This window comes from Gopherus flavomarginatus, chromosome 2 (assembly GCF_025201925.1).
Source record: "Gopherus flavomarginatus isolate rGopFla2 chromosome 2, rGopFla2.mat.asm, whole genome shotgun sequence".
NCBI classification, from domain to species: domain Eukaryota; kingdom Metazoa; phylum Chordata; order Testudines; family Testudinidae; genus Gopherus; species Gopherus flavomarginatus.
The window spans coordinates 34,658,350-34,680,623 of NC_066618.1; positions in this window are offsets into that span (position 1 = coordinate 34,658,350).

The following is a 22,274-nucleotide window of genomic DNA, read 5'->3' on the forward strand; positions in this document are numbered from 1 at the left end:
TTCAAATTCTTAGAAAAATGGAACCCCCCGCCCCCATGAAGCCTGGAAATACATTCCCACAAAGCTCGACAATCACAAAGCGATAAATGTTTTGGCTTATAGAACATTATATAAAAATCAGGCCTCAATTTTTTGATCCAGTTGAGTTATATCACTTTTAAGCTAAAGCTGGATAAACAAGCATATACACTAGCAAAAAGATATTATAACTGATTATTGTTGTTAAAGTAAAACCTAAGTTGTATATAAACAATTGTGATGGAAAAATAACAGCCTTAAAATCAAACATATTTCAAACTATATAGCATATGTCTTTCTTTAAGGAGCTATGTTGTTCTTACCTTGTTTCATTCCTTCTGAATGGTGCTAAATCCTGATTTTCTTTAAAGCTATTATATAGTCTTTTGAGGAGTTTCAAATTCCTCAAACATGACTTAGGAGGAAAGGTTGAAAGAATTGGGCATGTTTAGTCTTGAGAAAAATAAAAGACTGAGGGGAACCTGATAACAGTCTTCAATTATGTTAAAGCCTGTTATAAAGAGGACAGTGATCCATTGTTCTTTATATCCTTTTGGGTTGCACAAGAAGTAATTTGCTTAAGCTGCAGGAAGGCAGATTCAGGATGTGTATTAGGAAAAACTTACTAACTATAAGCATAGTTAAGCACTGGAATAGGTTACCAAGGCAGGTTATGGAATCCCCATCACCAGAGGGGTTTTTTAAGGCTAGGTTAGATGAACACATGTCAGGGATGATCTTGGTATTCTCATCACTTCTTTAGCATGGAAGACTGGACTAGATAGATGACCTCTCAAGGTGCCTTCCCACCCTACATTTTTATGACATTCAATTAACTTCAATAAAGTGGGGTGAAGAAATGTTAAAATCCTTTAAAGAAGAGAAATCAAATGAATAACTGGCTTAGTCACTGATCCTGACTGAAGTTCAAACAGTTTTTTATATGTAGGCTAAGAGTACGGGGCTGCAGCAGGCCAGTACACTTGTGCAGATGGCAGCCTATCAGGGAAGAGCTTACTGAGAGCCAATCAGGGCTGTGATAGGAGACAGCCAATCAGGGCTCAGCTGGGCCATATATAAAGGCTCCCAGGGACTAGCAGCAGGCAGACTCTCCCAGACTTTCAATGGGGGGGGAAGGTCTGTCTGCTGAGTGAGGAGACTAGCACCTGGGACAGTGCAGTGCTGGGTAGGCTAGGGGAAGCAGAAGGGAACTCCAGACTGCTACCTGCCAGGCTGCAGGCCCTGAGAGAAGGGCCTAGCCAGTGCAAAGGGGCTGAAGGGGAAGAGGCCCAGGGACAGAGGCGCACATAAACTAGGCATAAACTGATGGTGATATTTATTACAGTGCTATCTGTGTGCTATGATTATATTTGTTTAGGGCTAAATTTTTACTGTGATTATCATGGTCTTATCTGTGTATGTTCACATAAATACTAAAAGTAATAATGATTAATGGCTAATGAATACTCCAGGTAGTAGGACATTTAAATCAGACAGATGAGAGCTACAGTGATAACAACTAAGGGCCTGATCCTGCTCTCACTGGACTGCAGTGGTATAAGATTTAACCATAAGAGATTGTTTCTGCAACTTATCTAAATCATTTAATTTTTGACACAGAGAGGAAATTCAAAATGGCAACAACAACAAAAAATAGCATTTTTCAGCACTGTATCTAACTTCTCTACCACACAATGATTGTGCCCATGTCTGAACTCTATTTTGACAGCACTCAAACGTGTGTTGGGCACCTCTGTTGTATTAATTTTAGTGGAATAAATGGGCCCAAAGAGTCAAAGGTGTTAACATGACCCTGTCACTGTACAACATTAAATAAGTTTAGGGGTTCCAGGTGTAGAGACCTCGGCTTAGTACCATGGCAAACACACCATTAAACATCTTTAATGTTTTATTAAACCTTACAGAAAAAAAGAAAATTAGCTAAAGCCTTTGAAATATAAAGTATTAAGTAGGACTTTCATTTTAATAACACCCTTAGTTTACTTTTCCTTTAGCTGCAGAGAGACTTTTAGAAGGAAAAAACCCTGTTTCAGAGTCTCTTAGATGGTAATAATTGTGCTTTTTGCGGAACACAGAAACAGTTCATTGGAATGGGCTGGAGCTGCTGTTGAAATTCAGTGAGCAGTGATCGGTCCAGTGAGGGTCGATTTATCATGTCTAGACTAGACTAGAGGCGATAAATTGACCCCCGAGCACTCTCCCGTCGACTCCTGTACTCCACCGTCACATGAGGTGCAGGCAGTGTCAACGGGGAGTGGTAGCAGTCGACTGACCACAGTGAAGACTCTGCGGTGAGTAGGTCTAAGTACATCGACTTCAGCTATGTTATTCACGTAGCTGAAGTTGCATAACTTAGACCACACACACACACACACACACACACACGCAGTGTAGACCAGGCCCTGGAAGGCAAACACACACAAGCGAGAGAGAAAAGAAAAGCAAACTATAGCTTCTGTCTCTGATGCTGACTTTTCCTTACAACCTCCCTGCTGGAAAGACACAGGCATGGGACACAGTGTTACTGTACGAGCATTGGACTATTTAGGGAATTGCTTTTAGCTGCCTCTTTGGGTACAAGCTCACAGCAATGTTGCAAAATATACAGTCTTGGCTGGCTAAGCCACAGACTCTTTTAAACAGAGGCAAAAGGAGAGGGATAGAAAAGAAAGGAAATGAATGGGAGAAGGAGAAGGATACATAGATAGGAGGGAAACAAAGTCTCACATTCCAGGTGGTGTTAGGGATTCAGCTGGAGCCAGTGGAGGTGATGGTATCATCTAGGTCCGACTCTCTGGCTGAGACTGGTCAGGATTTTTTTTGCTATCAGGACAGTGAAGTCCTAACAGTGTTATGGTGGATCCCATGTTCCCAGGAGAGAATGGGAATGGCATTCATGATGGTGAAGCTTGCTTCTTCTGGTCCATCTCCCAGCCAGCAGTTGTTATCATGCAGCTGCTAGCCAGTTTTGCCCCAAAAGTCTATAAGAACCTCAATAATAGCTCTTCTGCTCTTTATTTTGGCCATCAACTAGGCCTAATTTCTGACACACCAATTTAGGTTCATTATTTCTGTCCCCACACTCTTTTGTGTACCAGGCATCATCTTAACAGTCCTTTCTGTTTAGACTAACTTAGGCTGCTTCCTCTCCTATCTTTTGTAGAGAGATAATTGTGAAAGATTATAATTTAGAGGGGCTCCCTCATAAGGACAGTATTATCAATATATGAATTTTGAGACGTACCCTGGAAGCAGGGGTGGAGAACATCCTGTGCACAGCAGACCACCACAGAAGCTCTTTAGCTTATTTTTAATAAAAGTTTGAGTCCTTTCTCATTCACTGGTTTGTTGTTAAATGAACCCCAAGATTATTACGTGATGTCAGAAGTGCTGAATGGGGAAGAGACTGCAGTAATTCTGAGATTGACTCCTGTGTTTGAAACTGATAACAGAGCAAAGGGGAGCATGTGGAGCAGCAAACAGAGAAGAACAAAGCCTCTTGTATGTATTTTATGAGCACAATAGTCACTTGATTATCTTAAAAAGGAACAAAAGCCAGAAATGGATGTGTTGCAATCCCTATCCAGTCTGCAATTGTCAGGCAATGTTGCAAAGAACTGGAAAAGAGTCCAACGGTGATTTGAATTGTATTTAGCAGACGTAGGGGCAGAGGAGAAAAATGATAAAGTGAAATCATCAGTCTTTTTGCATGATGTTGTGGAGGACACATTGGATATTTATAACAACTAAGTTTGAAGAAGGTGAAAGCATGAAGTTAATTAATATACTGACTAAATCGGAAGAATATTGTATGCCAAAAAGGAATGAGATCTTTGAGAAAGACAATTTTTTTACTTGCATGCTTAAAACTGATGATAACACAGAGCAATATTTCATAGAATTAAGAAAACTTGGTAAAACCTGTGATTTTGGTAAGTTAACAGAGTCTCTGGTCAGAGAGAGAATCATTTGAGGCATTAAAGACAATATGTTAAGAATGAGGTCTGGTCTACACTACGCATTTATACTGAATTTAGCAGCATTAAACTGAATTAACCCTGCACCCATCCACACAACGAAGCCCTTTATTTCGATATAAAGGGCTCTTAATACCGATATCTGTACTCCTCTGCAACAAGGGGAGTAGCGCTGAAATAGGTATTGCCATGTTGGATTAGGGTTAGTGTGGCCGCAATTCGACGGTATTGGCCTCCGGGCACTATCCCACAGTGCACCATTGTGACCGCTCTGGACAGCAATCTGAACTTGGATGCACTGGCCAGGTAGACAGGAAAAGCCCCGTGAACTTTTGAATTTCATTTCCTGTTTGCCCAGCGTGGAGCGCTGATCAGCGTGGCCACTACGGGAGATACTGGATCTGATCGCTTTATGGAGAGACAAATCTGTTCTATCAGAGCTCTGTTCCAGAAGACGAAATGCCAAAGCATTTGAAAAAAATCTCCAGGCTATGATAGACAGAGGCCACAGCAGGGAGTCAACACAGTGCTGCATGACAAGCATAACAGAAAGCCAAAGAAACAAATGGACGCTCATGGAGGGGCGGGGGAGGGGGGACAGAGGACTCCAGCTATCCCACAGTCCCCGCAGTCTCCGAAAAGCATTTGCATTCTTGGCTGAGCTCCCAATGCCTGAGGGGTCAAAAACATTGTCCCGGGTGGTTCAGGGTATATGTCGTCAATTTACCCCTCTCCCCGTCCTGTGAAAGAAAAGGGGAAAAAATCATTTCTTGCCTTTTTTCAATGTCACCGTATATCTACTGCATGCTGCTGGTAGACATGGTGCTGCGGCGCTGAACAACAGCATCCCCTCCCCTTCCTTTCCTGATGGCAGATGGTGCAAAAGGCTTGAGAACCGTCCTCATCATCCCGTGAGTGCTCCTGGCTGGCCTCGCTGAGATCATTCCCTTCTTTAAGCTTTGTCTCCTGGAGAGGCAGGCGGTGCAATAGGCTTGGTAACCGTCCTCATCATAGCAGCTGGAGGCTGAGCTCCTCTCCACCCCCCACCTTTCATGTCTAATAAAGATTCTGTACTGCCTGGACTATCATAGCAGCTGGAGGCTGCCTCCCCCTCATTTTATCTCACTAAAAAGTCAGTGTTTCTTATTTCTTCATTCTTTATTACTTCACCACACAAATGGGGGGACACTGCCACGGTAGCCCAGGAAGGATGTGGGAGAAGGGAAGCAACGGGTGGGGTTGTTGCAGGGGCACCCACTAGAATGGCATGCAGCTCATCATTTCTACGGGATATCTGGGGCTTTGACCCGGAGCGGCTGTGCTCTCTGGTTCTCTAGTAGACTTGCCTCATATCCTAGCCAGGACTGACTCTATTTTTAGATAAAACATAAAGAAGGGAATGACCTGGGGAGTCATTCCCATTTTTGTCCATGTGCCCCCAGCTGACCTCAGCAAGGCCAGCCAGAAGCACCCATGACAGCAGCAGATGGTACAAAAGGACTGGTAACCAGCTGTCATAAACAGATAGTTAAGGGTTAATGTCTCTTTTACCTGTAAAGGGTTAAAAAACTCAGTAAACCTGGCTAACACTTGACCAGAGGAGTAATAAGGGGACAAGATACTTTCAAATCTTGGTGGAGGGAAGTCTTTTGTTTGTGCTCTTTGTTCTGGGGCTTGTTCGGTCTTGGGACTAAGAGGGACCAGACGTCAATCCAGGCTCTCCAAATCTTTCTGAATCAGTCTCTCATGTTTCAAATTTGTAAGTAGCAGCCAGGCAAGGCGTGTTAGTCTTATTTTTATTTTCTCAACCTGTAAATGTTCCTTTTTGCTAAAAAATTTTTACCTCTGTTTGCTGTAACTTTGAACCTAAGGCTAGAGGGGGTCCCTCCTGGCTATAGGGATTTGATTACCTTGTAAAGTATTTTCCATCCTGATTTTACAGAGATGATTTTTACCTTTTTTTCTTTAATTAAAAGCTTTCTTTTTAAGAACCTGATTGATTTTTCCTTGTTTTAAGATCCAAGGGGATTGGATCTGGACTCACCAGGGATTGGTGGGGGGGAAAGGAGGAGGGATGGTTAATTTCTCCTTGTTTTAAGATCCAAGGGGTTTGGATCTGTGTTCACCAGGGAATTGGTAAAGTCCCTCAAGGCAACCCAGGGAGGGGAAAGTTTTGGGGGGACAGAAAGTGCTCCAGACACTGAAATTCTGGATGGTGACAGTGTACCAGATCTAAGCTAGTAAATTAAGCTTAGAAGTGTCCATGCAGGTCCCCACATCTGTACCCTAAAGTTCAGAGTGGGGAAGGAACCTTGACATGGTGAGCAGCGGTGTGGGATTTTTTAGGAACCAAAAGCCAGTAGGATTTTTTTTTCTCTCCTTTCTAGCTGCTTAGAAAGCAGCCTGAGGGCAGAGGTGTTCAGTTTTTTAACAAGGGTCTTTGTTAAGAGGAGGCTTCAAGCTGTGAGCAAGCAGCCAGCAAAAGGAATTTACCAGCTGAATTGTTTTCTTTCTTCCTATCTCTCGGGTATAGCTAGTCAGAAAGTCTTTGTTAACCAAGCAGTCCTGAGCTGAGTGCATCCCAGTTTCAGTGAGCTGCAGAGGGGTGTGACCAGCACAAGAAAGCAGGAAAACGAGTACCAGTGGAGCAGCTAACGAAGTAGAACTGGCTGAGCTGGAAGCAACAGAGAAAGACAACGAACATGAGAGACAGATGGAACTAAAACAATTAGAAATAGCCAGAGAAGAAGCTGCCCACAAGAGAGCTATGGAGGAGAAAGAAAAAGAGAGAGAAGGAGAAGAGAAAGCCAAAGAGGCTGACCACTGGAGGGCTATGGAGATCCAGAGGGAGGCCCACAAGCATGAACTGGAATTAGCAAGAAAGAACTAAGCAGGATGTGCCAGCCAACCCTAACAACCCTTCTACCAGGTACTGTTTCGCATCCCAGAAAATTCCCCACCTACAAGACAGGGGATGATACTGAGGCCTTCTTAGAAAATTTTGAAAGGGCCTGCCATGGGTATAGCATCCCTACAGACCAGTACATGATAGAGATGAGGCCACAGCTCAGTGGACCCTTAGCAGAGGTGGCAGCTGAAATGCCTAGGGAAAATATGAACGATTATAACCTTTTTTAAAACCAAGGCCAGAATCAGAATGGGGCTAACACCTGAGCATGCCCGTCGGCGGTTCAGAGCCCTAAGGTGGTAACCAGATGTGTCATTCCCCCGACACGCCTACCACATTGGAAAGAATTGGGATGCCTGGATATCAGGAGCAAGTGCTAAATCTCTGGAAGAGCTGTCCTTCCTAAGGCAAATGGAGCAGTTCTTAGAGGGTGTTCCTGAGGAAACAGAAAGGTACATCCTAGATGGGAAGCCCAAAACTTTAATCAAGGTGGGGGAGATTGGAGCCAGATGGGTGGAAGTGGCAGAAAAGAAAAAAACTACTAGCAAGGGGAGCGAATATCAGAGGGGGCAAACCGAAAATAAACCCTAACACCGGGGGCAACCCAAGACCACACCTACAACCCAAGGAAAGCCCCAGACACCCTATTGTCCCACCTCACCAGTCTCTGGAAACCCACCTCAACCCAGTGACCAGTCAGCTGGCGATCTTTTAAATGTAATGAACAGGGTCATATAAAGGCCTACTACCCCAAGAACGCCAACCGATTACAGTTCATTACACCACAATCACACCAAAGATCCCCAGGCCCAGATGCCTCTCAAATACCCTCAGAGCAAAGGGAAAACTTGAGAGTAGATGGAAAGAAGGTTATCGCGTGGAGGGACACTGGAGCACAAGTGTCAGCTATTCACCAATCCTTAGTGGAACCCAAATCCATCAACCCAGAGGCCCAAGTGACAATTCACCCATTCATGTCAAAATCTTTAAACTTGCCTACAGCTGAGTTGCCAGTCCAGTACAAGGGCTGGTCAGGAATGTGGACTTTTGCAGTCTATGACAATTATCCCATCCCCGTGCTACTGGGGGAAGACTTCGCCAACCATGTGAAGCTGGCCAAGAGGGTGGGAATGGTCACACGCAGCCAGGCCAAGCAAGTTTCCAGACCCATCCCTGTTCCTGAGCTGTCCACAAGGGCCCTGTCTGTGTTACCAGAGACCCAGACAGAGGTGGTGGACCTGGATCCCCTGCCAACGACTGCAACAACCATAGTGCATCCAGTCCCAGAACCGGAACTGGAAAAGCAACCAGCACCAGAACCGTTGCCAGCACTGACTCCAGCGCTTGCAAACCCATCTACAACTCCAACGCCAGAGGGCACCAGCGGGCCTGAACTGGCAGAAGCAGCAGACAACTCTACCCAAGAGGCTCAGCTAGAGTCTGAAATATCACATAGTGCACCAGCAGAAAGCGGTTCACAATCAACGAAAACAACCCCATCACCTACATTGCTTCCAGAGGGACCAAGCCCAAGTCCACAGTCTAAGGAGGAACTGATGTCTCCAGCCTCAAGGGAACAGTTCCATGCTGAGCAGGAAGCAGATGACAGCCTTCAGAAAGCTTGGGTGGTGGCACAGAGCACCCCACCGCCTCTCAGCTCTTCTAACCGATCCCGATTTGTTGTAGAACAAGGACTTCTATACAAGGAAACTCTTTCTGGTGGACACCAGGAAAACTGATGTTCTCAAAGACAGTTGGTAGTTCCAACTAAGTACCGCGTAAAGCTCTTGAGCTTAGCTCATGATCATCCCAGTGGCCATTCTGGGGTGAATAGAACCAAAGACCTTTTGGGGAAGTCCTTCCACTGGGAGGGAATGGGCAAGGATGTTGCTAATTATGTCCGGTCTTGTGAGGTGTGCCAACGAGTGGGAAAGCCCCAAGACCAGGTCAAAGCCCCTCTCCAGCCACTCCCCATAATTGAGGTCCCATTTCAGCGAGTAGCTGTGGATATTCTGGGTCCTTTCCCAAAAAAGACACCCAGAGGGAAGCAGTACATACTAACTTTCATGGATTTTGCTACCCGATGGCCGGAAGCAATAGCTCTAAGCAACACCAGGGCTAAAACTGTGTGCCAGGCCTTAGCAAACATTTTTGCCAGGGTAGGCTGGCCTCCGACATCCTTACAGATTTGGGAACTAATTTCCTGGCAGAAACCATGAAAAATCTGTGGGAAGTTCATGGGGTAAATCACTTGGTTGCCACCCCTTACCACCATCAAATCAATGGCCTGGTGAAAAGATTTAATAAAACTTTGGGGGCCATAATACCTAAATTCATTAATAAACACTCCAATAATTGGGACCTAGTGTTGCAGCAGTTGCTTTTTGCCTACAGGGCTGTACCACAGCCCAGTTTGGGGTTTTCACCATTCAAACTTGTGTATGGCCACGAGGTTAAGGGGCTATTACAGTTGGTAAAGCAGCAATGGGAGGAGTTTACGCCTTCTCCAGGAACTAACATTCTAAACTTTGTAAGCAACCTACAAAGCACCCTCCGACACTCTTTAGCCCTGGCTAAAAAAACCTAAAGAATGCTCAAAAAAAGCAAAAGGCCTGGTATCATAAACATACCAGAGAGTGTTCCTTCAAAGTAGGAAAACAGGCTATGGTCTTAAAGGCGCAACAGGCCCATAAGATGGAAGCGTCATAAAAAGGGCCATTCATGGTCCAAGAACGCCTGAAAGCTGTTAACTATCTCATAGCATTCCCCACCTCAACCCTAAAACCTAAAGTGTACCATGTTAATTCTCTAAAGCCCTTTTATTTCAGAAACTTAAAGGTTTGTCGGTTTATAGCCCAGGGAGGAGATGACGCTAAGTGGCCTGAAGGTGTCTACTGCAAAGAAAAAAGTAACGGTGGCATGGAAGAGGTGAACCTCTCCACAACCCTAAAATGTCTGCAGCGGCAACAAATCAAGGAGCTGTGCACTAGCTTCGCCCCAATGTTCTCAGCCACCCCAAATAGGCCAAAACAAAGTAACTTACCTTAAACACCAGGTGGGTCAAAAAACAATAAATCCCCTACAGGCCAAGGTGAATGCTATCCAAAAGTGGCCTGTCCCAAAGTCAAAAAAACAGGTCCAATCCTTCTTAGGCTTGGCCGAATATTACAGGCAATTTGTACCACACTACAGCCAAATCGCTGCCCCACTAACAGACCTAACAAAAAAAACACAGCCAAATGCAGTTAAGTGGACTGATAAGTGCCAAAAGGCCTTTAACCAGCTTAAGGCAACACTCATGTCTGACCCTGTACTAAGGGCCTCAGACTTTGACAAACCATTCCTAGTAACCACAAATGCGTCTGAGCATGGTGTAGGAGCAGTTTTAATGCAAAAGGACCGAATCAAAAATTTCATCCTGTCGTATTTCTCAGCAAAAAACTGTCTAAAAGGAAAAGCCACTGGTCAATCAGTAAAAAAGAATGCTACGCCATTGTGTATGCCCTAAAAAAGCTATGCCCATACGTTTGGGAACGGCGTTTCCAGCTACAAACCGACTATGCTGCACTAAAGTGGCTTCATACCGCCAAGAAAAACAACAAAAAACTTCTTCAATCGAGTTTAACTCTCCAAAATTTTAATTTCAAAATTCAACACATTTCAGGATCTTACTCTCCCGTAAAAGTTTCCCAGAATCAACTGGTTAAAAATTGTCCTTAAAATGTGAAAAATCTTGTAGTTTTACATAATTAGTAGTATATGTAAAGGTGCATGTGTTTTATTAACCTGTTTATTCTAAAGTTCTAAAAAAAAATCACCGCCAGTGTGGTTCCATACTGTCTGAGATTTGGGGGGCGTGTCATAAACAGATAGTTAAGGGTTAATGTCTCTTTTACCTGTAAAGGGTTAAAAAGTTCAGTGAACTTGGCTAACACCTGACCAGAGGACCAATAAGGAGACAAAATACTTTCAAATCTTGGTGAAGGGAAGTCTTTTGTTTGTGCTCTTTGTATTGGGGGTTGTTCGCTCTCGGGACTAAAAGGGACCAGACGTCAATCCAGGCTCTCCAAATCTTTCTGAATCAGTCTCTCATGTTTCAAATTTGTAAGTAGCAGCCAGGCAAGGCGTGTTAGTCTTATTTTTATTTTCTCAACCTGTAAATGTTCCTTTTTGCTAAAAATTTTTTACCTCTGTTTGCTGTAACTTTAAACCTAAGGCTAGATGGGGTTCCTCTGGGCTATAGGAATTTAATTACCCTGTAAAGTATTTTCCATCCTAATTTTACAAAAATAATTTTTACCTTTCTTTCTTTAATTAAAAGCTTTCTTTTTAAGAACCTGATTAATTTTTCCTTGTTTTAAGATCCAAGGGAATTGGATCTGGACTCACCAGGGATTGGTGGGGGGAAAGAAGGGGGGATGGTTAATTTCTCTTTGTTTTAAGATCCAAGGGGTTTGGATCTGTGTTCACCAGGAAATTGGTAAAGTCCTTCAAGGCAACCCAGGGAGGGGAAAGTTTTGGGGGGACAGAAAGTGCTCCAGACACTAAAATTCTGGATGGTGGCAGTGTACCAGATCTAAGCTAGTAAATTAAGCTTAGAAGTGTCCATGCAGGTCCCCACATCTGTACCCTAAAGTTCAAAGTGGGGAAGAAACCTTAACACCATCATCGCCAATTTCCAAGGCCGCAGATGGTGCAATACGGCTGGTAACCGTTATTGCCAATTTCCAAAGCCGCAGACGGTGCAATAGGTCTGGTAACCGTCTCTGCTACCTTGCAAAGGCAAATGAATGCTGCTGTGTAGCACTGCAGTACCGCATCTGTCAGCAGCATCCAGTACACATACGGTGACAGTGGCAAAAGGCTAAACGGGCTCCATGGTTGCCATGCTATGGCGTCTGCCAGGGCAATCCAGGGAAAAAGGGCGCTAAATGATTGTCTGCTGTTGCTTTCATGGAGGAAAGATTGAGTGACGACATTTACACAGAATCACCCGCGACACTGTTTTTGCCCCATCATGCATTGGGATCTCAACCCAGAATTCCAATGGGCGGGGGAGACGTGGGAACTATGAGATAGCTATGGGATAGATACCCACAGTGCAACGCTCCGGAAATCGATGCTAGCCTCAGTATATGGATGCACGCCGCCGAATTAATGTTCTTAGTGTGGCCACGTGCAGTCGACTTTATACAATCTGTTTTTAAAAAACGGTTTCTGTAAAATCGGAATAATCCCGCAGTGTAGACATACCCTGAAACTGCTCCATGAAGGAGATTTCTGTTTAGAAATAGCCCTCCAGATATACAGGGCAGCAGAAACTGTGAAAGCACAAGCCAAAGAGCTGAATTCACCAGAAGGCTTTATCCATGTACTAAGTACAAAAATACAGCCAGAAAAGGTCAAATCAAAAAGTGGAAACACTTGCTATGAAAACCACTGCTAGAGGGGAGACTGGGTACAGACAGTTATGTGGAAGATGTGGATCACAGCATGGCGCAAACAAGTGTTTTGCCTTTAAGAAACTGGCATAAATTTGAGAAAATTAATCATTTTGCAAAATGCTGCAGATCCCAAATGCCGAAAAGTCAAGTGCATTCAGCTGAAGACAGCCTGGTTGAAGAGTTTTGCATAGACATGCTGGGATCAAGCAAACCTGATGAGAGGGACTGGACACTGCCTGTGAAAGTGAATAAAACAAGTATTCCTCTCAAACTGGACATTGGAGCTCACGTTAATATTCTGTCTGATCAAGATTATGAGACTGAAAATAAGACTAAAACTGGGACCAAGAAAAATAAAAGTAATTGGTTATTCTGGAATAAATATAGCAGTGAAGGGGAGATGCATTGCTATTGTTAACCATAAAAACACCATGTACAGGCTCCCGTTCCCTTAGTGTCAAAGGAGGTGATACCAATTTTATGCCTGGCTGTCTGTGAAAAACTCAATCTAGTAAAATGGGTGCTCACATGACAAGATCATACTGAACCTGGTTATGAGGCACTCATTCAGGAATATGATGATCTGTTTCAAGGATTGAGTTACTTGCAGGGTGAACATACTGTGACAGGTTTGGACCCTTTGGGGTGTCACCTGATGTGCTGAGATACCACTGACTCTACCTGTTCTGCCAGCATGGGCCCCCTTTAACCTGTCTTGCTGAGCCAGGCTATTGAAGCCTCCTCTAACATACACACAGACAGGGCCATGCCCAGCTGCAGATCAGCTCTGGGAAGACTCAGTTTAAGGGACTTGCTCCAGTACTCTGGTGCTCACTCCTTTTAAGGTTTTAAAACCCAAAGGTTTTATGAAATTTGCCCCATTCCTCAATGTGGAGAGAGATGTGCACACTTTTTGCCCCCGCTCTAGTTAGAAATTACAGAAACTGGGTTTAATAATAAACAAAACAAATTTTATTAACTATAAAAGGCAGATTTGAAGTGTTAAAAGGGGTAATAAACAGAACAAAGCAGATTACTAAGCAAATGAAATCAAACACGCAAACTAAGCTAGTTTCACTAAAGCAGTGGTCCCCAACCTTTTCGTCTGGCAGGTGCCAGATGAAGGACCGTGGCGGCAGTGGAGCATACGCTGAAATGCTGCCGAATTTCTGCCGCATTTCGGCAGCGACACCTCTCGCCGATGATGTCACTTGTCAGTGGCAAGCAGCGTCATTGAGAGGCGTCGCCGCCGAAATGCCACAGAAATTTGGGGGCGACGCCTCTCGATGATGCCGCTTGTCAGCAGCAAACGGCGTCATCGAGAGGCGTTGCCACCAAAATGCCGCAGAAATTCGGCAGCATTTCGGCGGATGTCCACTGCCAGCCAGGACACGGGTGCATTTAGATGCCCCCACGGGATCCAGGGTGCTTGCAGGCACCGCGTTGGGGATCCCTGCACTAAAGAAATTGGTTACAAATAGTATTTCTCACCCTAGATATTGTTGCAGGTAGGTTGCAAAGTTTCTGTGGTTTAGCATTCCAGTTATATTCCTTTTCAGACTGGACCTATCTCAGTCTGGAGTTCCCCCTGCCTTTCCTTCACGTGGCTTTTGCAGTCTTTCTTCATGGGCAGACAGGCCATGGAAAGGAGGAGACTCTTTTGCCTTCCTCCCCACCCTTCAATAGGATTTACATAAGGTGGGAATCCTTTGTTTCCCCAACTTGACACACACACACACCCCTTCTCTTGGAAAGTTACAGGAAGACCTAGGTAATGTTTAGTATCAAGTGACAAGACCATCTGACCTAGTAATGTCACAGTTACATGCCTGGACACCTCCCTGGAGGGAGAGAGATTAGCGTCTTTATGGTTTTGTTGTTCCTTCCTGATGGCTCATCGAATCTGATGGCCTGGTCTGGTGAGTGTCTTCCCAATACACACTCAGTTGTAATTGTTACATAGTCCATATTTCTAACTTTAGATACAAAATGATACAGGCATATGAATTGGATAATCACATTCAGTAAATCATAACCTTTCCAATGATACTTTACAAGACCCATCTTGCATAAAGTATATCTCAGTTATGTCATATTCATACCATAAGTATATTTTCATGAAGAATATAGAGTGAAATGTCACACATTATTCAGATAAACAAGCAGGTCCCTCCAGTTGTCCATCCATGTAGACATGTGCTATTTGCATTCTGTGATAAAGTCACTGCTGAGCTCGCAAGGATGGAAGTAATGCAAGACATACAAAAAATTGAGGGGGCAATGAAATGGATTAGCTCCCGAGCCACAGTGGAGCAAAAAATTGCCAACTACACATATGGTTAGATCTGAGAGACCTTAATAATGCTATAAAAAGAGAACATTTCAAATTAAGAACCAGAGAAGAGATTGTGGCTCAATTTGCAAATGCACAATATTTCAGTAAATTGGATGCATCCTTGGGATTTTGGCAGCTAAAATTAACTGAAGAAAGCTCAAAACTATGCATATTTAGTACCCCAATTGGAAGATACAGATTCTTATGCTTACCCTTTGGCATAGCTTCACCACCAGAAGCATATCACAAAACCATACATATAATCTATGAACATATTAACAATGCTGACACCTTAATGGATGACATCCATTGGGAGCTCAACTAAGGAGGAACACAGTTGTAGACTTTGGGAAGTCTTGGATGCAACTAGAGCTGAAAACTTGAACCTAAATAGGGAGAAATGTGAGTTAGCGGTTACAGAAATGAGTTTTATTGGAGATATTATTTCCAACAAAGGTATGAAACCTGATAAGAGGACGGTCTCAGCCATTGAAACGATGCCATGCCCTCAGTCAAAGAAAGATGTCCAATGGTTAATTATCTTGGAAAATTAATACCTAATCTACAAAAGCAATGGCTTTGAGAAAGTGCTTAAAAAATAAATGAATGGTGCTGGGGTTCAGAAAAGGAGGAATAACGGGGAGGTTTGAAACAATAACTGATACAAGACCCGTGTTGAAGTTCTATGCACCAAACTGGCCTATTAAAATTTCAGCAGATGCTTTACAGTCTGGGTTATTTGCATTGATTTTACAGAAGCATGAGAATTGTTAGCGGCGTACACATCCAAATCACTGACTGATGCTGAAACCTGATACAGACAGATTGAGAAGGAGCTTTTAGGAATATTGGTTGCCTGTGAGATTCAATCAATGTATGTATGGCCAGGTAGTAGATGATGAACTGGACCACAAGCCTTTGATACCATTATTTGGCAAACCACTAAATTACTGTACCTTAAGGATTCAAAGAATGATTAAAAAGCTGCAAAAGTCTGATTTCGTTGTGACCTACAAGCCCAGTAAATTCATGCTTATCACAGATGCACCTTCCAAAGCCATGACTCCCATTATGCAACCAGAGAAGACCTTAGAGATAGAGAGGCAAGACCATGTAGACCTGATTGTAAAGTCAATTCCCGTAGCTAACAAGAAACTGTAACCAATAAGAGGGGAAATAGAGAAAGACAAATTATTGGGGATCCTTAAAGAAGTAATAATTAAAAGACAGCCTGAAAAATAAGCAGTTGCTGTCCAGGTATAAAAGACTATTGGAATTGCAGACATGAATTGACGGTGGGTGATTTTTCAAGGGCAGCAAAGTTGTAATACTAATAAGCCTCCAGAAAGAAATGCTACGGAAGATCCATGAATTTAAGAATTGAAAAGTGCAAACAATGCACGTGAGAGGTCCTGTATTGCCTACAGATCAATCACAACATTACTAATGCGATAGGAAATTGCTTTTCATGCTTGAAATACAAGCCATGCCAACAGGCAGAGTTGCTGAGACCTCATCCAGTTCCACAAAGGCCTTATGAGAAGGTAGGTGCTAATTTATTTACCTGGCAAACATAGGACTATTTAATAGTCACAAATTATTTTTCTCTGTATCCAGAAATTTGCACACTGCATAGTACTAATAGTGAGTTTGATAGCCGGCATGAAGGGAATCTTTTCCAGACATGAACTTCCAGATACAGTATTTTGTGGTAATGGGCCACAATCTTCCAGTGCAGCATTTAGGCCATTTGCCATAGATTGGCATTTTCATCACAAAACATTAAGTCCAAATTACCCCCAATTGAATGGACTTTTGGAAAGGTCTATATGGATGGTTAAAAAAAAAATATGAAAAAGATTTTTGACAGTGGGAGTAGTTTGCATAAAGCTTAACTGGTTTACTGATGTACACCTCTGGAGAAGAGCCAAGCTGTTATTGGAAAGAAGAATCAGATCTAATTTACCAATCACAGATAACTTGCTGAAGTCTCATGACAATGAAACCATACAGAAGATGAAAGAACATCAGAAGTGGAAACAGAAATATTGATAAAAGGGCCTGTGCTCTCCCATCTCTTAACCCAGATGATAGGTGTGATTCCTTAGGCACACTCACTACTACTTGGGACCAAACGGGTACCATTAAAGAACAGTTTCGTCCAAGGTCCTATGATCTAAATCATTACAGAAAATATTGACTAATACTGGACCTGGGACTAACCCCTGCAGAACCCACTAGATACATCCTCCCAGTTTGACAGTGAACCACTGATAACTCTTTGAGTACAGCCTTTCAACCAATTGTGCATCAATTTTGTAGTAATTTCATCTCAACCACATTTCCCTAATTTGCTTATGAGAATGTCATGTAGGACCATGTCAGAAGGGCCTATTGGATTCATACAGTTACAATGATCTATCATATTTGTTAAGACCAAGGGTTTTAAATTAAAATGGGTAAAAATATGTTTATTTATATTTAAAACTGTAGGGGTTTCATAGATTTTAAGGCTAGAAGCAACCACTATGATCTTCTAGTCTGACCTGCTGCTTGACACAGGCCATAGGACTTCCCTTAATTAATTCCTGTTTGGACTACAGCGTATATTTTAATATCCAATGTTGATTTAAAATTGTTCAGTGATGGAGAATTAACCACAACCCTTGATAGATAGATAGATAGATAGATACACACACACACACACACACACACACACACACACACTTGGACTGAGACTAAGACAGAAGTAAGAGACTGACTTGTTGAAAGTCTCTGAGTAAGGATAAAAGTTGTAGAAACAAGGGTGATGTTATGGTAGGTGTCTACTACAGACCTCCAAACCAGGAAGAAGAGATAGATGAGTCTTTTTTTAAAACAACTAACAAAATCATCCAAATCACAGGTCTTGGTGGTGATGGGGGACTTCAACTACCCAGATATGAAATGGTAGAGTTCATGATTCTAAGGAATGGTAGGAAGGAGAACAGCACAATAAAGACAATGGATGTCAAGAAGGCAGACTTTAGCAAACTCAGGGAGCTGGTAGATGAAATCCCATGGAAAGCAGGTCTAAGGGAGAAAACAATAGAAGACAATTGGCAGTTTTTCAAAGAGACATTATTAAAGGCATAAGAGCAAACTATCCCACTGCATAGGAAAGATAGGAAGTATGGCAATAGACCATAACCAGGAGATCTTCAATAATCTAAAACTCAAAAAAGGAGTCCTACAAAAAGTGGACACTCAAAATTACAAATTACAAAGGATCAATAAAAACAAATAACACAGGAATGTAAGGACAAAATTAGAAAAGCCAAGATACAAAATGCGATCAAACTAGATAGGGACATAAAAGGTAACAAGAAAACATTTTACAAATACATTAGAAGCAAGAGGAAGACCAAGGACAGAGTAGGCCCATTACTCAATGAGGGGGAAAGACAATAACAGAAAATGTGGAAATGGCACAGGTACCCTGAGCCCCCTGCCACACCCCTCACGCACCCCACATCCCAACCCACTGCCCTGAGCCCCCTGTCGCATCCCTCCTGTACTCCGACCCCCTGCCCTAACCCCCCTGCCACATCCCTCACCCCTCCTGCACCCCACACCCCAACTCCCTGCCCTGAGCCCTTGCCACACCCCACACCCCTCCTACATCCCCTGGTAGGGAGGGGGCAGAGTTGAGGTGCGGATTTCGGGGAAGGGGTTGGAATGAGGGCAGGGAAGGAGTGGGAAGAGGCGGGGTAGGGGCAGGGCCTCATGGAAGGGGTGGAGTGGGAGGGTGGGGTCGAAGGCGGCAGGGGGGAGGTGTCAGTAATGCGGCCCCGGGCCAATGTACTAGTCCTCATGTGGCCCTCGTGGTCATTGGAGTTTGAGACCCCTGCTTTAGAGAAAGCAACCCAGTCCAAAACGCTTTATTTTGTGTGTAAGTATGAAAGAGTGTATGAGGAAAAGATACTATCTCTTCAAGGGACAGGCTGCAGCCTACTGCCTGGGGATAATCAACAAGGCCCAGATCCACCTACAGGCTGAGTGATATAAACAGAAAACAGAACAAGGAGGGAGAGCGGGGAGTAGTAGCCAGGAAGGTTGCAGTGGGCAGGAACCAGAAGGCAAACCCAAATTGACTTGGATATGAGTACAGTGAGTTTCAAAACCCATGGCAGTGAGCATCTGAGCCTGGGTCCACAGACTCAGGCTCAAGGGCTCATGCTATGATACTAAAAACAGCAGTGCAGATATTGGGGCTCAGGCTGATACCGAGATGCAAAGGGGCACACTGGGACTGCCTGCACCTTTCCACATGGTGCCTGAACAGGGACTGAAACCCCCTTGTACTAAGGCGGGATGTGAATGCAGAGAAGTACCTGCGCTATCTGGGGCTGTGAGAGGTCAGCCCAGGCTGGTGGAGAGAGAGACAGCAATGGCCCAGAAGTTCTGGTCTCAGGTGTGGCCAGGGGCACAGCAGCAACTGCACAGGACAGACTGTAACAACTGTCAAAGGGGAAGGAGACATACAGTCTTCCTAATCAGGGTCACAGACTGTATCCAAGTGGGGCACATAAGCTAGTCTCTGGTTCCCCAGCGGCAGACCCATCTGGACTGCTGGGCAACAACGGGCACCTGGAGAGGTCTGGACTATTAAGGATACTGAGACCCAAACAGCTGCAGGAGCTGAAGAAAGAACTAAGAGCACACAGTTTGGGGCTAGTTAGAATGATACCCTTGGAGTAAATTCTGTTAAGGGCAAGGAAGAAGGCATGTGAGAAGATGCTGCCCCTCAGAACTTTGGACTGAGGGGCTGTTATTATGGGGAAGTAAGACTGTAGTACTGGGCAGACCCCTGGGCTAACCCCAAAAGCAAACATTGGGGGCAAGCCGTAAGGGCAAAGGGCTGCCAGAGGGTTTCATACTCCCTCCCCCACTTGCTGGGTACGCCTTGACTCAGTCCTCAGCCTCAGGATATGAGCGAGTGGAAAGCTTGAGTAATTTGATACAGAAGTCAGATAAAGACCTAGTCAACTGGTCACAGATAAAAAGATTTTAAGGTCAGAGCATATTGCAGGCCACAGAACCTCACCCACCCACTCCTGTAATAGACCCTTAACCTCTGACTGAGTTACTGAAGCCCTCAAATCATGATGTAAAGACTTCAAGTTACAGAGAATTCACCATTTACACTAGTTTAAACCTGCAAGTGACCCATGCCCCACGCTGCAGAGGAAGGCAAAAAACTCCTAGGGTCTCTGCCACTCTGACCCAGGGGAAAATTCCTTCCCACCCCCAAATACAGTGATCAGTTAGACCCTGAGCATGTGGGCAAGACCCATCAGCCAGATAACACGGAAAGAATTCTCTGTACTAACTCAGAGCCCTCCCCATCTAGTCTCCCATCACCAGCAATTGGAGATATTTGCTGCTAGCAGTTGCAGGTTGACTACATGCCATTATAACAGTCTCATCATACCATCCCCTCCATAAATATATCAATCTTCAAGCCTGTTAGATTTTTTGCCCTCAGGGGCACCAGCATAGGGGTGGCCTAGGGGCCATGGCCCTCCCACTTTTTGAAAGTAGATGGGCCTGGCCCATCCACTTTTTGCCATGGGCTCGGCTCCCCTGCCCCTCCTCTTCCCCCCAAGGCCTTGCTCCACGGAGCTCTGGCAGCTGTGGGGAGCTATGGATGCTCAGCTGCCCCAGGTGGGGGAGGTCCCCAATAGCAGCCCCCAGTCCATGTCCCTGCCCCATGAGGCCCCCACTTTTTACTGGCTGTAAAGACAAGTGACAGGGGAGAGTGATGGGTGACAGAGGAGTGGGGGCAGGGTCTTGGAGAGAAGAGGCAGTTCAGGAGCAGAGGCTCAGGGGAAAGGGATGGTGCAGGGACTCAGGGGCAAGGAGTGGTGCGGAGGCAGGGCCTTGGGAGAAGGGGCAATGCAGTGGGTGGAGCCATGGTTCAACCGTGGGTGGCCCCCCTATTGTTAGGAAGCTTCTGCCACCTCGGCTCTGCTCCCCTTGAAAAGATGTTCCAGAACTTCACTGCTTTAATGATTAGACACCTTTGTCTAATTTCAAATCTAAACTTCCCAATGTTGAGTTTATATCCATTTGTTCTTGTGGCCACAATGGTATTTAACTTAATTAATTCCTCCCACTCCCTTGTATTTATCCCTCTGATGTATTTATAAAGAGCAATCGTATCTCCCCTCAACCTTCTTTTGGTTAGGCTAAACAAGTCACGTTCTTTGAGTCTCCTCTCATAAGGTAGTTTTCCATTCCTCGGCTGATCCTAGTAGTCCTTCTCTGCACCTGTTCCCGTTTGAATTCATCTTTCTTAAACATGAGACACCAGAATTGCCCACAGTATTCCAGGTGAGGTCTCATCAGTGCCTTGTATAATGGTACTAACACTGCTCTATCTACGCTGAAAATATCTTGCCTGATGCATCCTATGATCATGTTAGCCTTTTTCATGGCTGGATCACACTGGCAGTTCATAGGCTGGGTGTCTTGGTTGATCACAGGATGGCTTTCTCCTTCTCTGTCACTTCCAACTGATACGTCCCTAGCTTATAGGGAATAACAAGAATTTTTGCTAAGTGCATGACTTTGCACTAAGTTTCATCCAATTTCTATAACTCCAGTTTACAAGTTCATCCAGATCTTCTTGTGTGATGTTCCAAATCCTTCTCCATATTGGCAATACCTCCCAACTTTGTGTCATCTGCAAATTTTATTAGCACACTTCCACTTTTTGTGCCAAGGTCACTAATAAAAATGTTAAATAATATAGGTTCCTCCCTCAAGCCTGACAGTTCACCTTTCAGTATAACTCATTGTAGTCTCCCCTTTAACCAGTTCCTTATCCACCTTTCAATTCTGATATTAATCTCCATCTTCTCCAATTTAACTAAAAATTTCCCGTGTGGTCTATATCAAATGTCTTACTGAAATCCAGGTAGATTAGATCTATTGCATTTCCTTTGTCTAAAAAAAAAAATTGGTTATCTTCTTAAAGAAGGAGATCAGGATGGTCTGGCATGATCTGTCTACCTTTTGAAAAATAATGTATTTTATCCCAGTTACCATTCACATCTTTATCCTGAACTATTTTCTCTTTCAAAATTTGTTCCATGACCTTGCACACAATTGAGGTCAAATTAACAGACCTGTAGTTTCTTGGGTCATTTTTTCCCCTTTCTTATAAATAAGAATTTTATTAGCAATACTCCAGTTATAAGGGCTGACCCTCAAGTTCACAGATTCATTAAAAATTCTTACTATTGGTCTTGCAATTTCATGTGCCAGTTCCTTTAATATTCTTGGATGGAGATTTTCCAGGGGCCCCGCTTTAGTCCCATTAAGATGTTTGAGTTTGATATCCCTCCATTAGCCCCTCTGCCACTACCCCCTAAGATCCTCATTGCCATTATTAAAAACTGAGGCAAAGTATTTCTTTAGGTGTTGGGCCATACCCAGATTATCTTTAATCTCCACTCCATCTCCAAAGGGCAGCAGAATTACTGGACACAAGGCACAAGGGCAAAGGATGAGAGGAGTTGATAGAC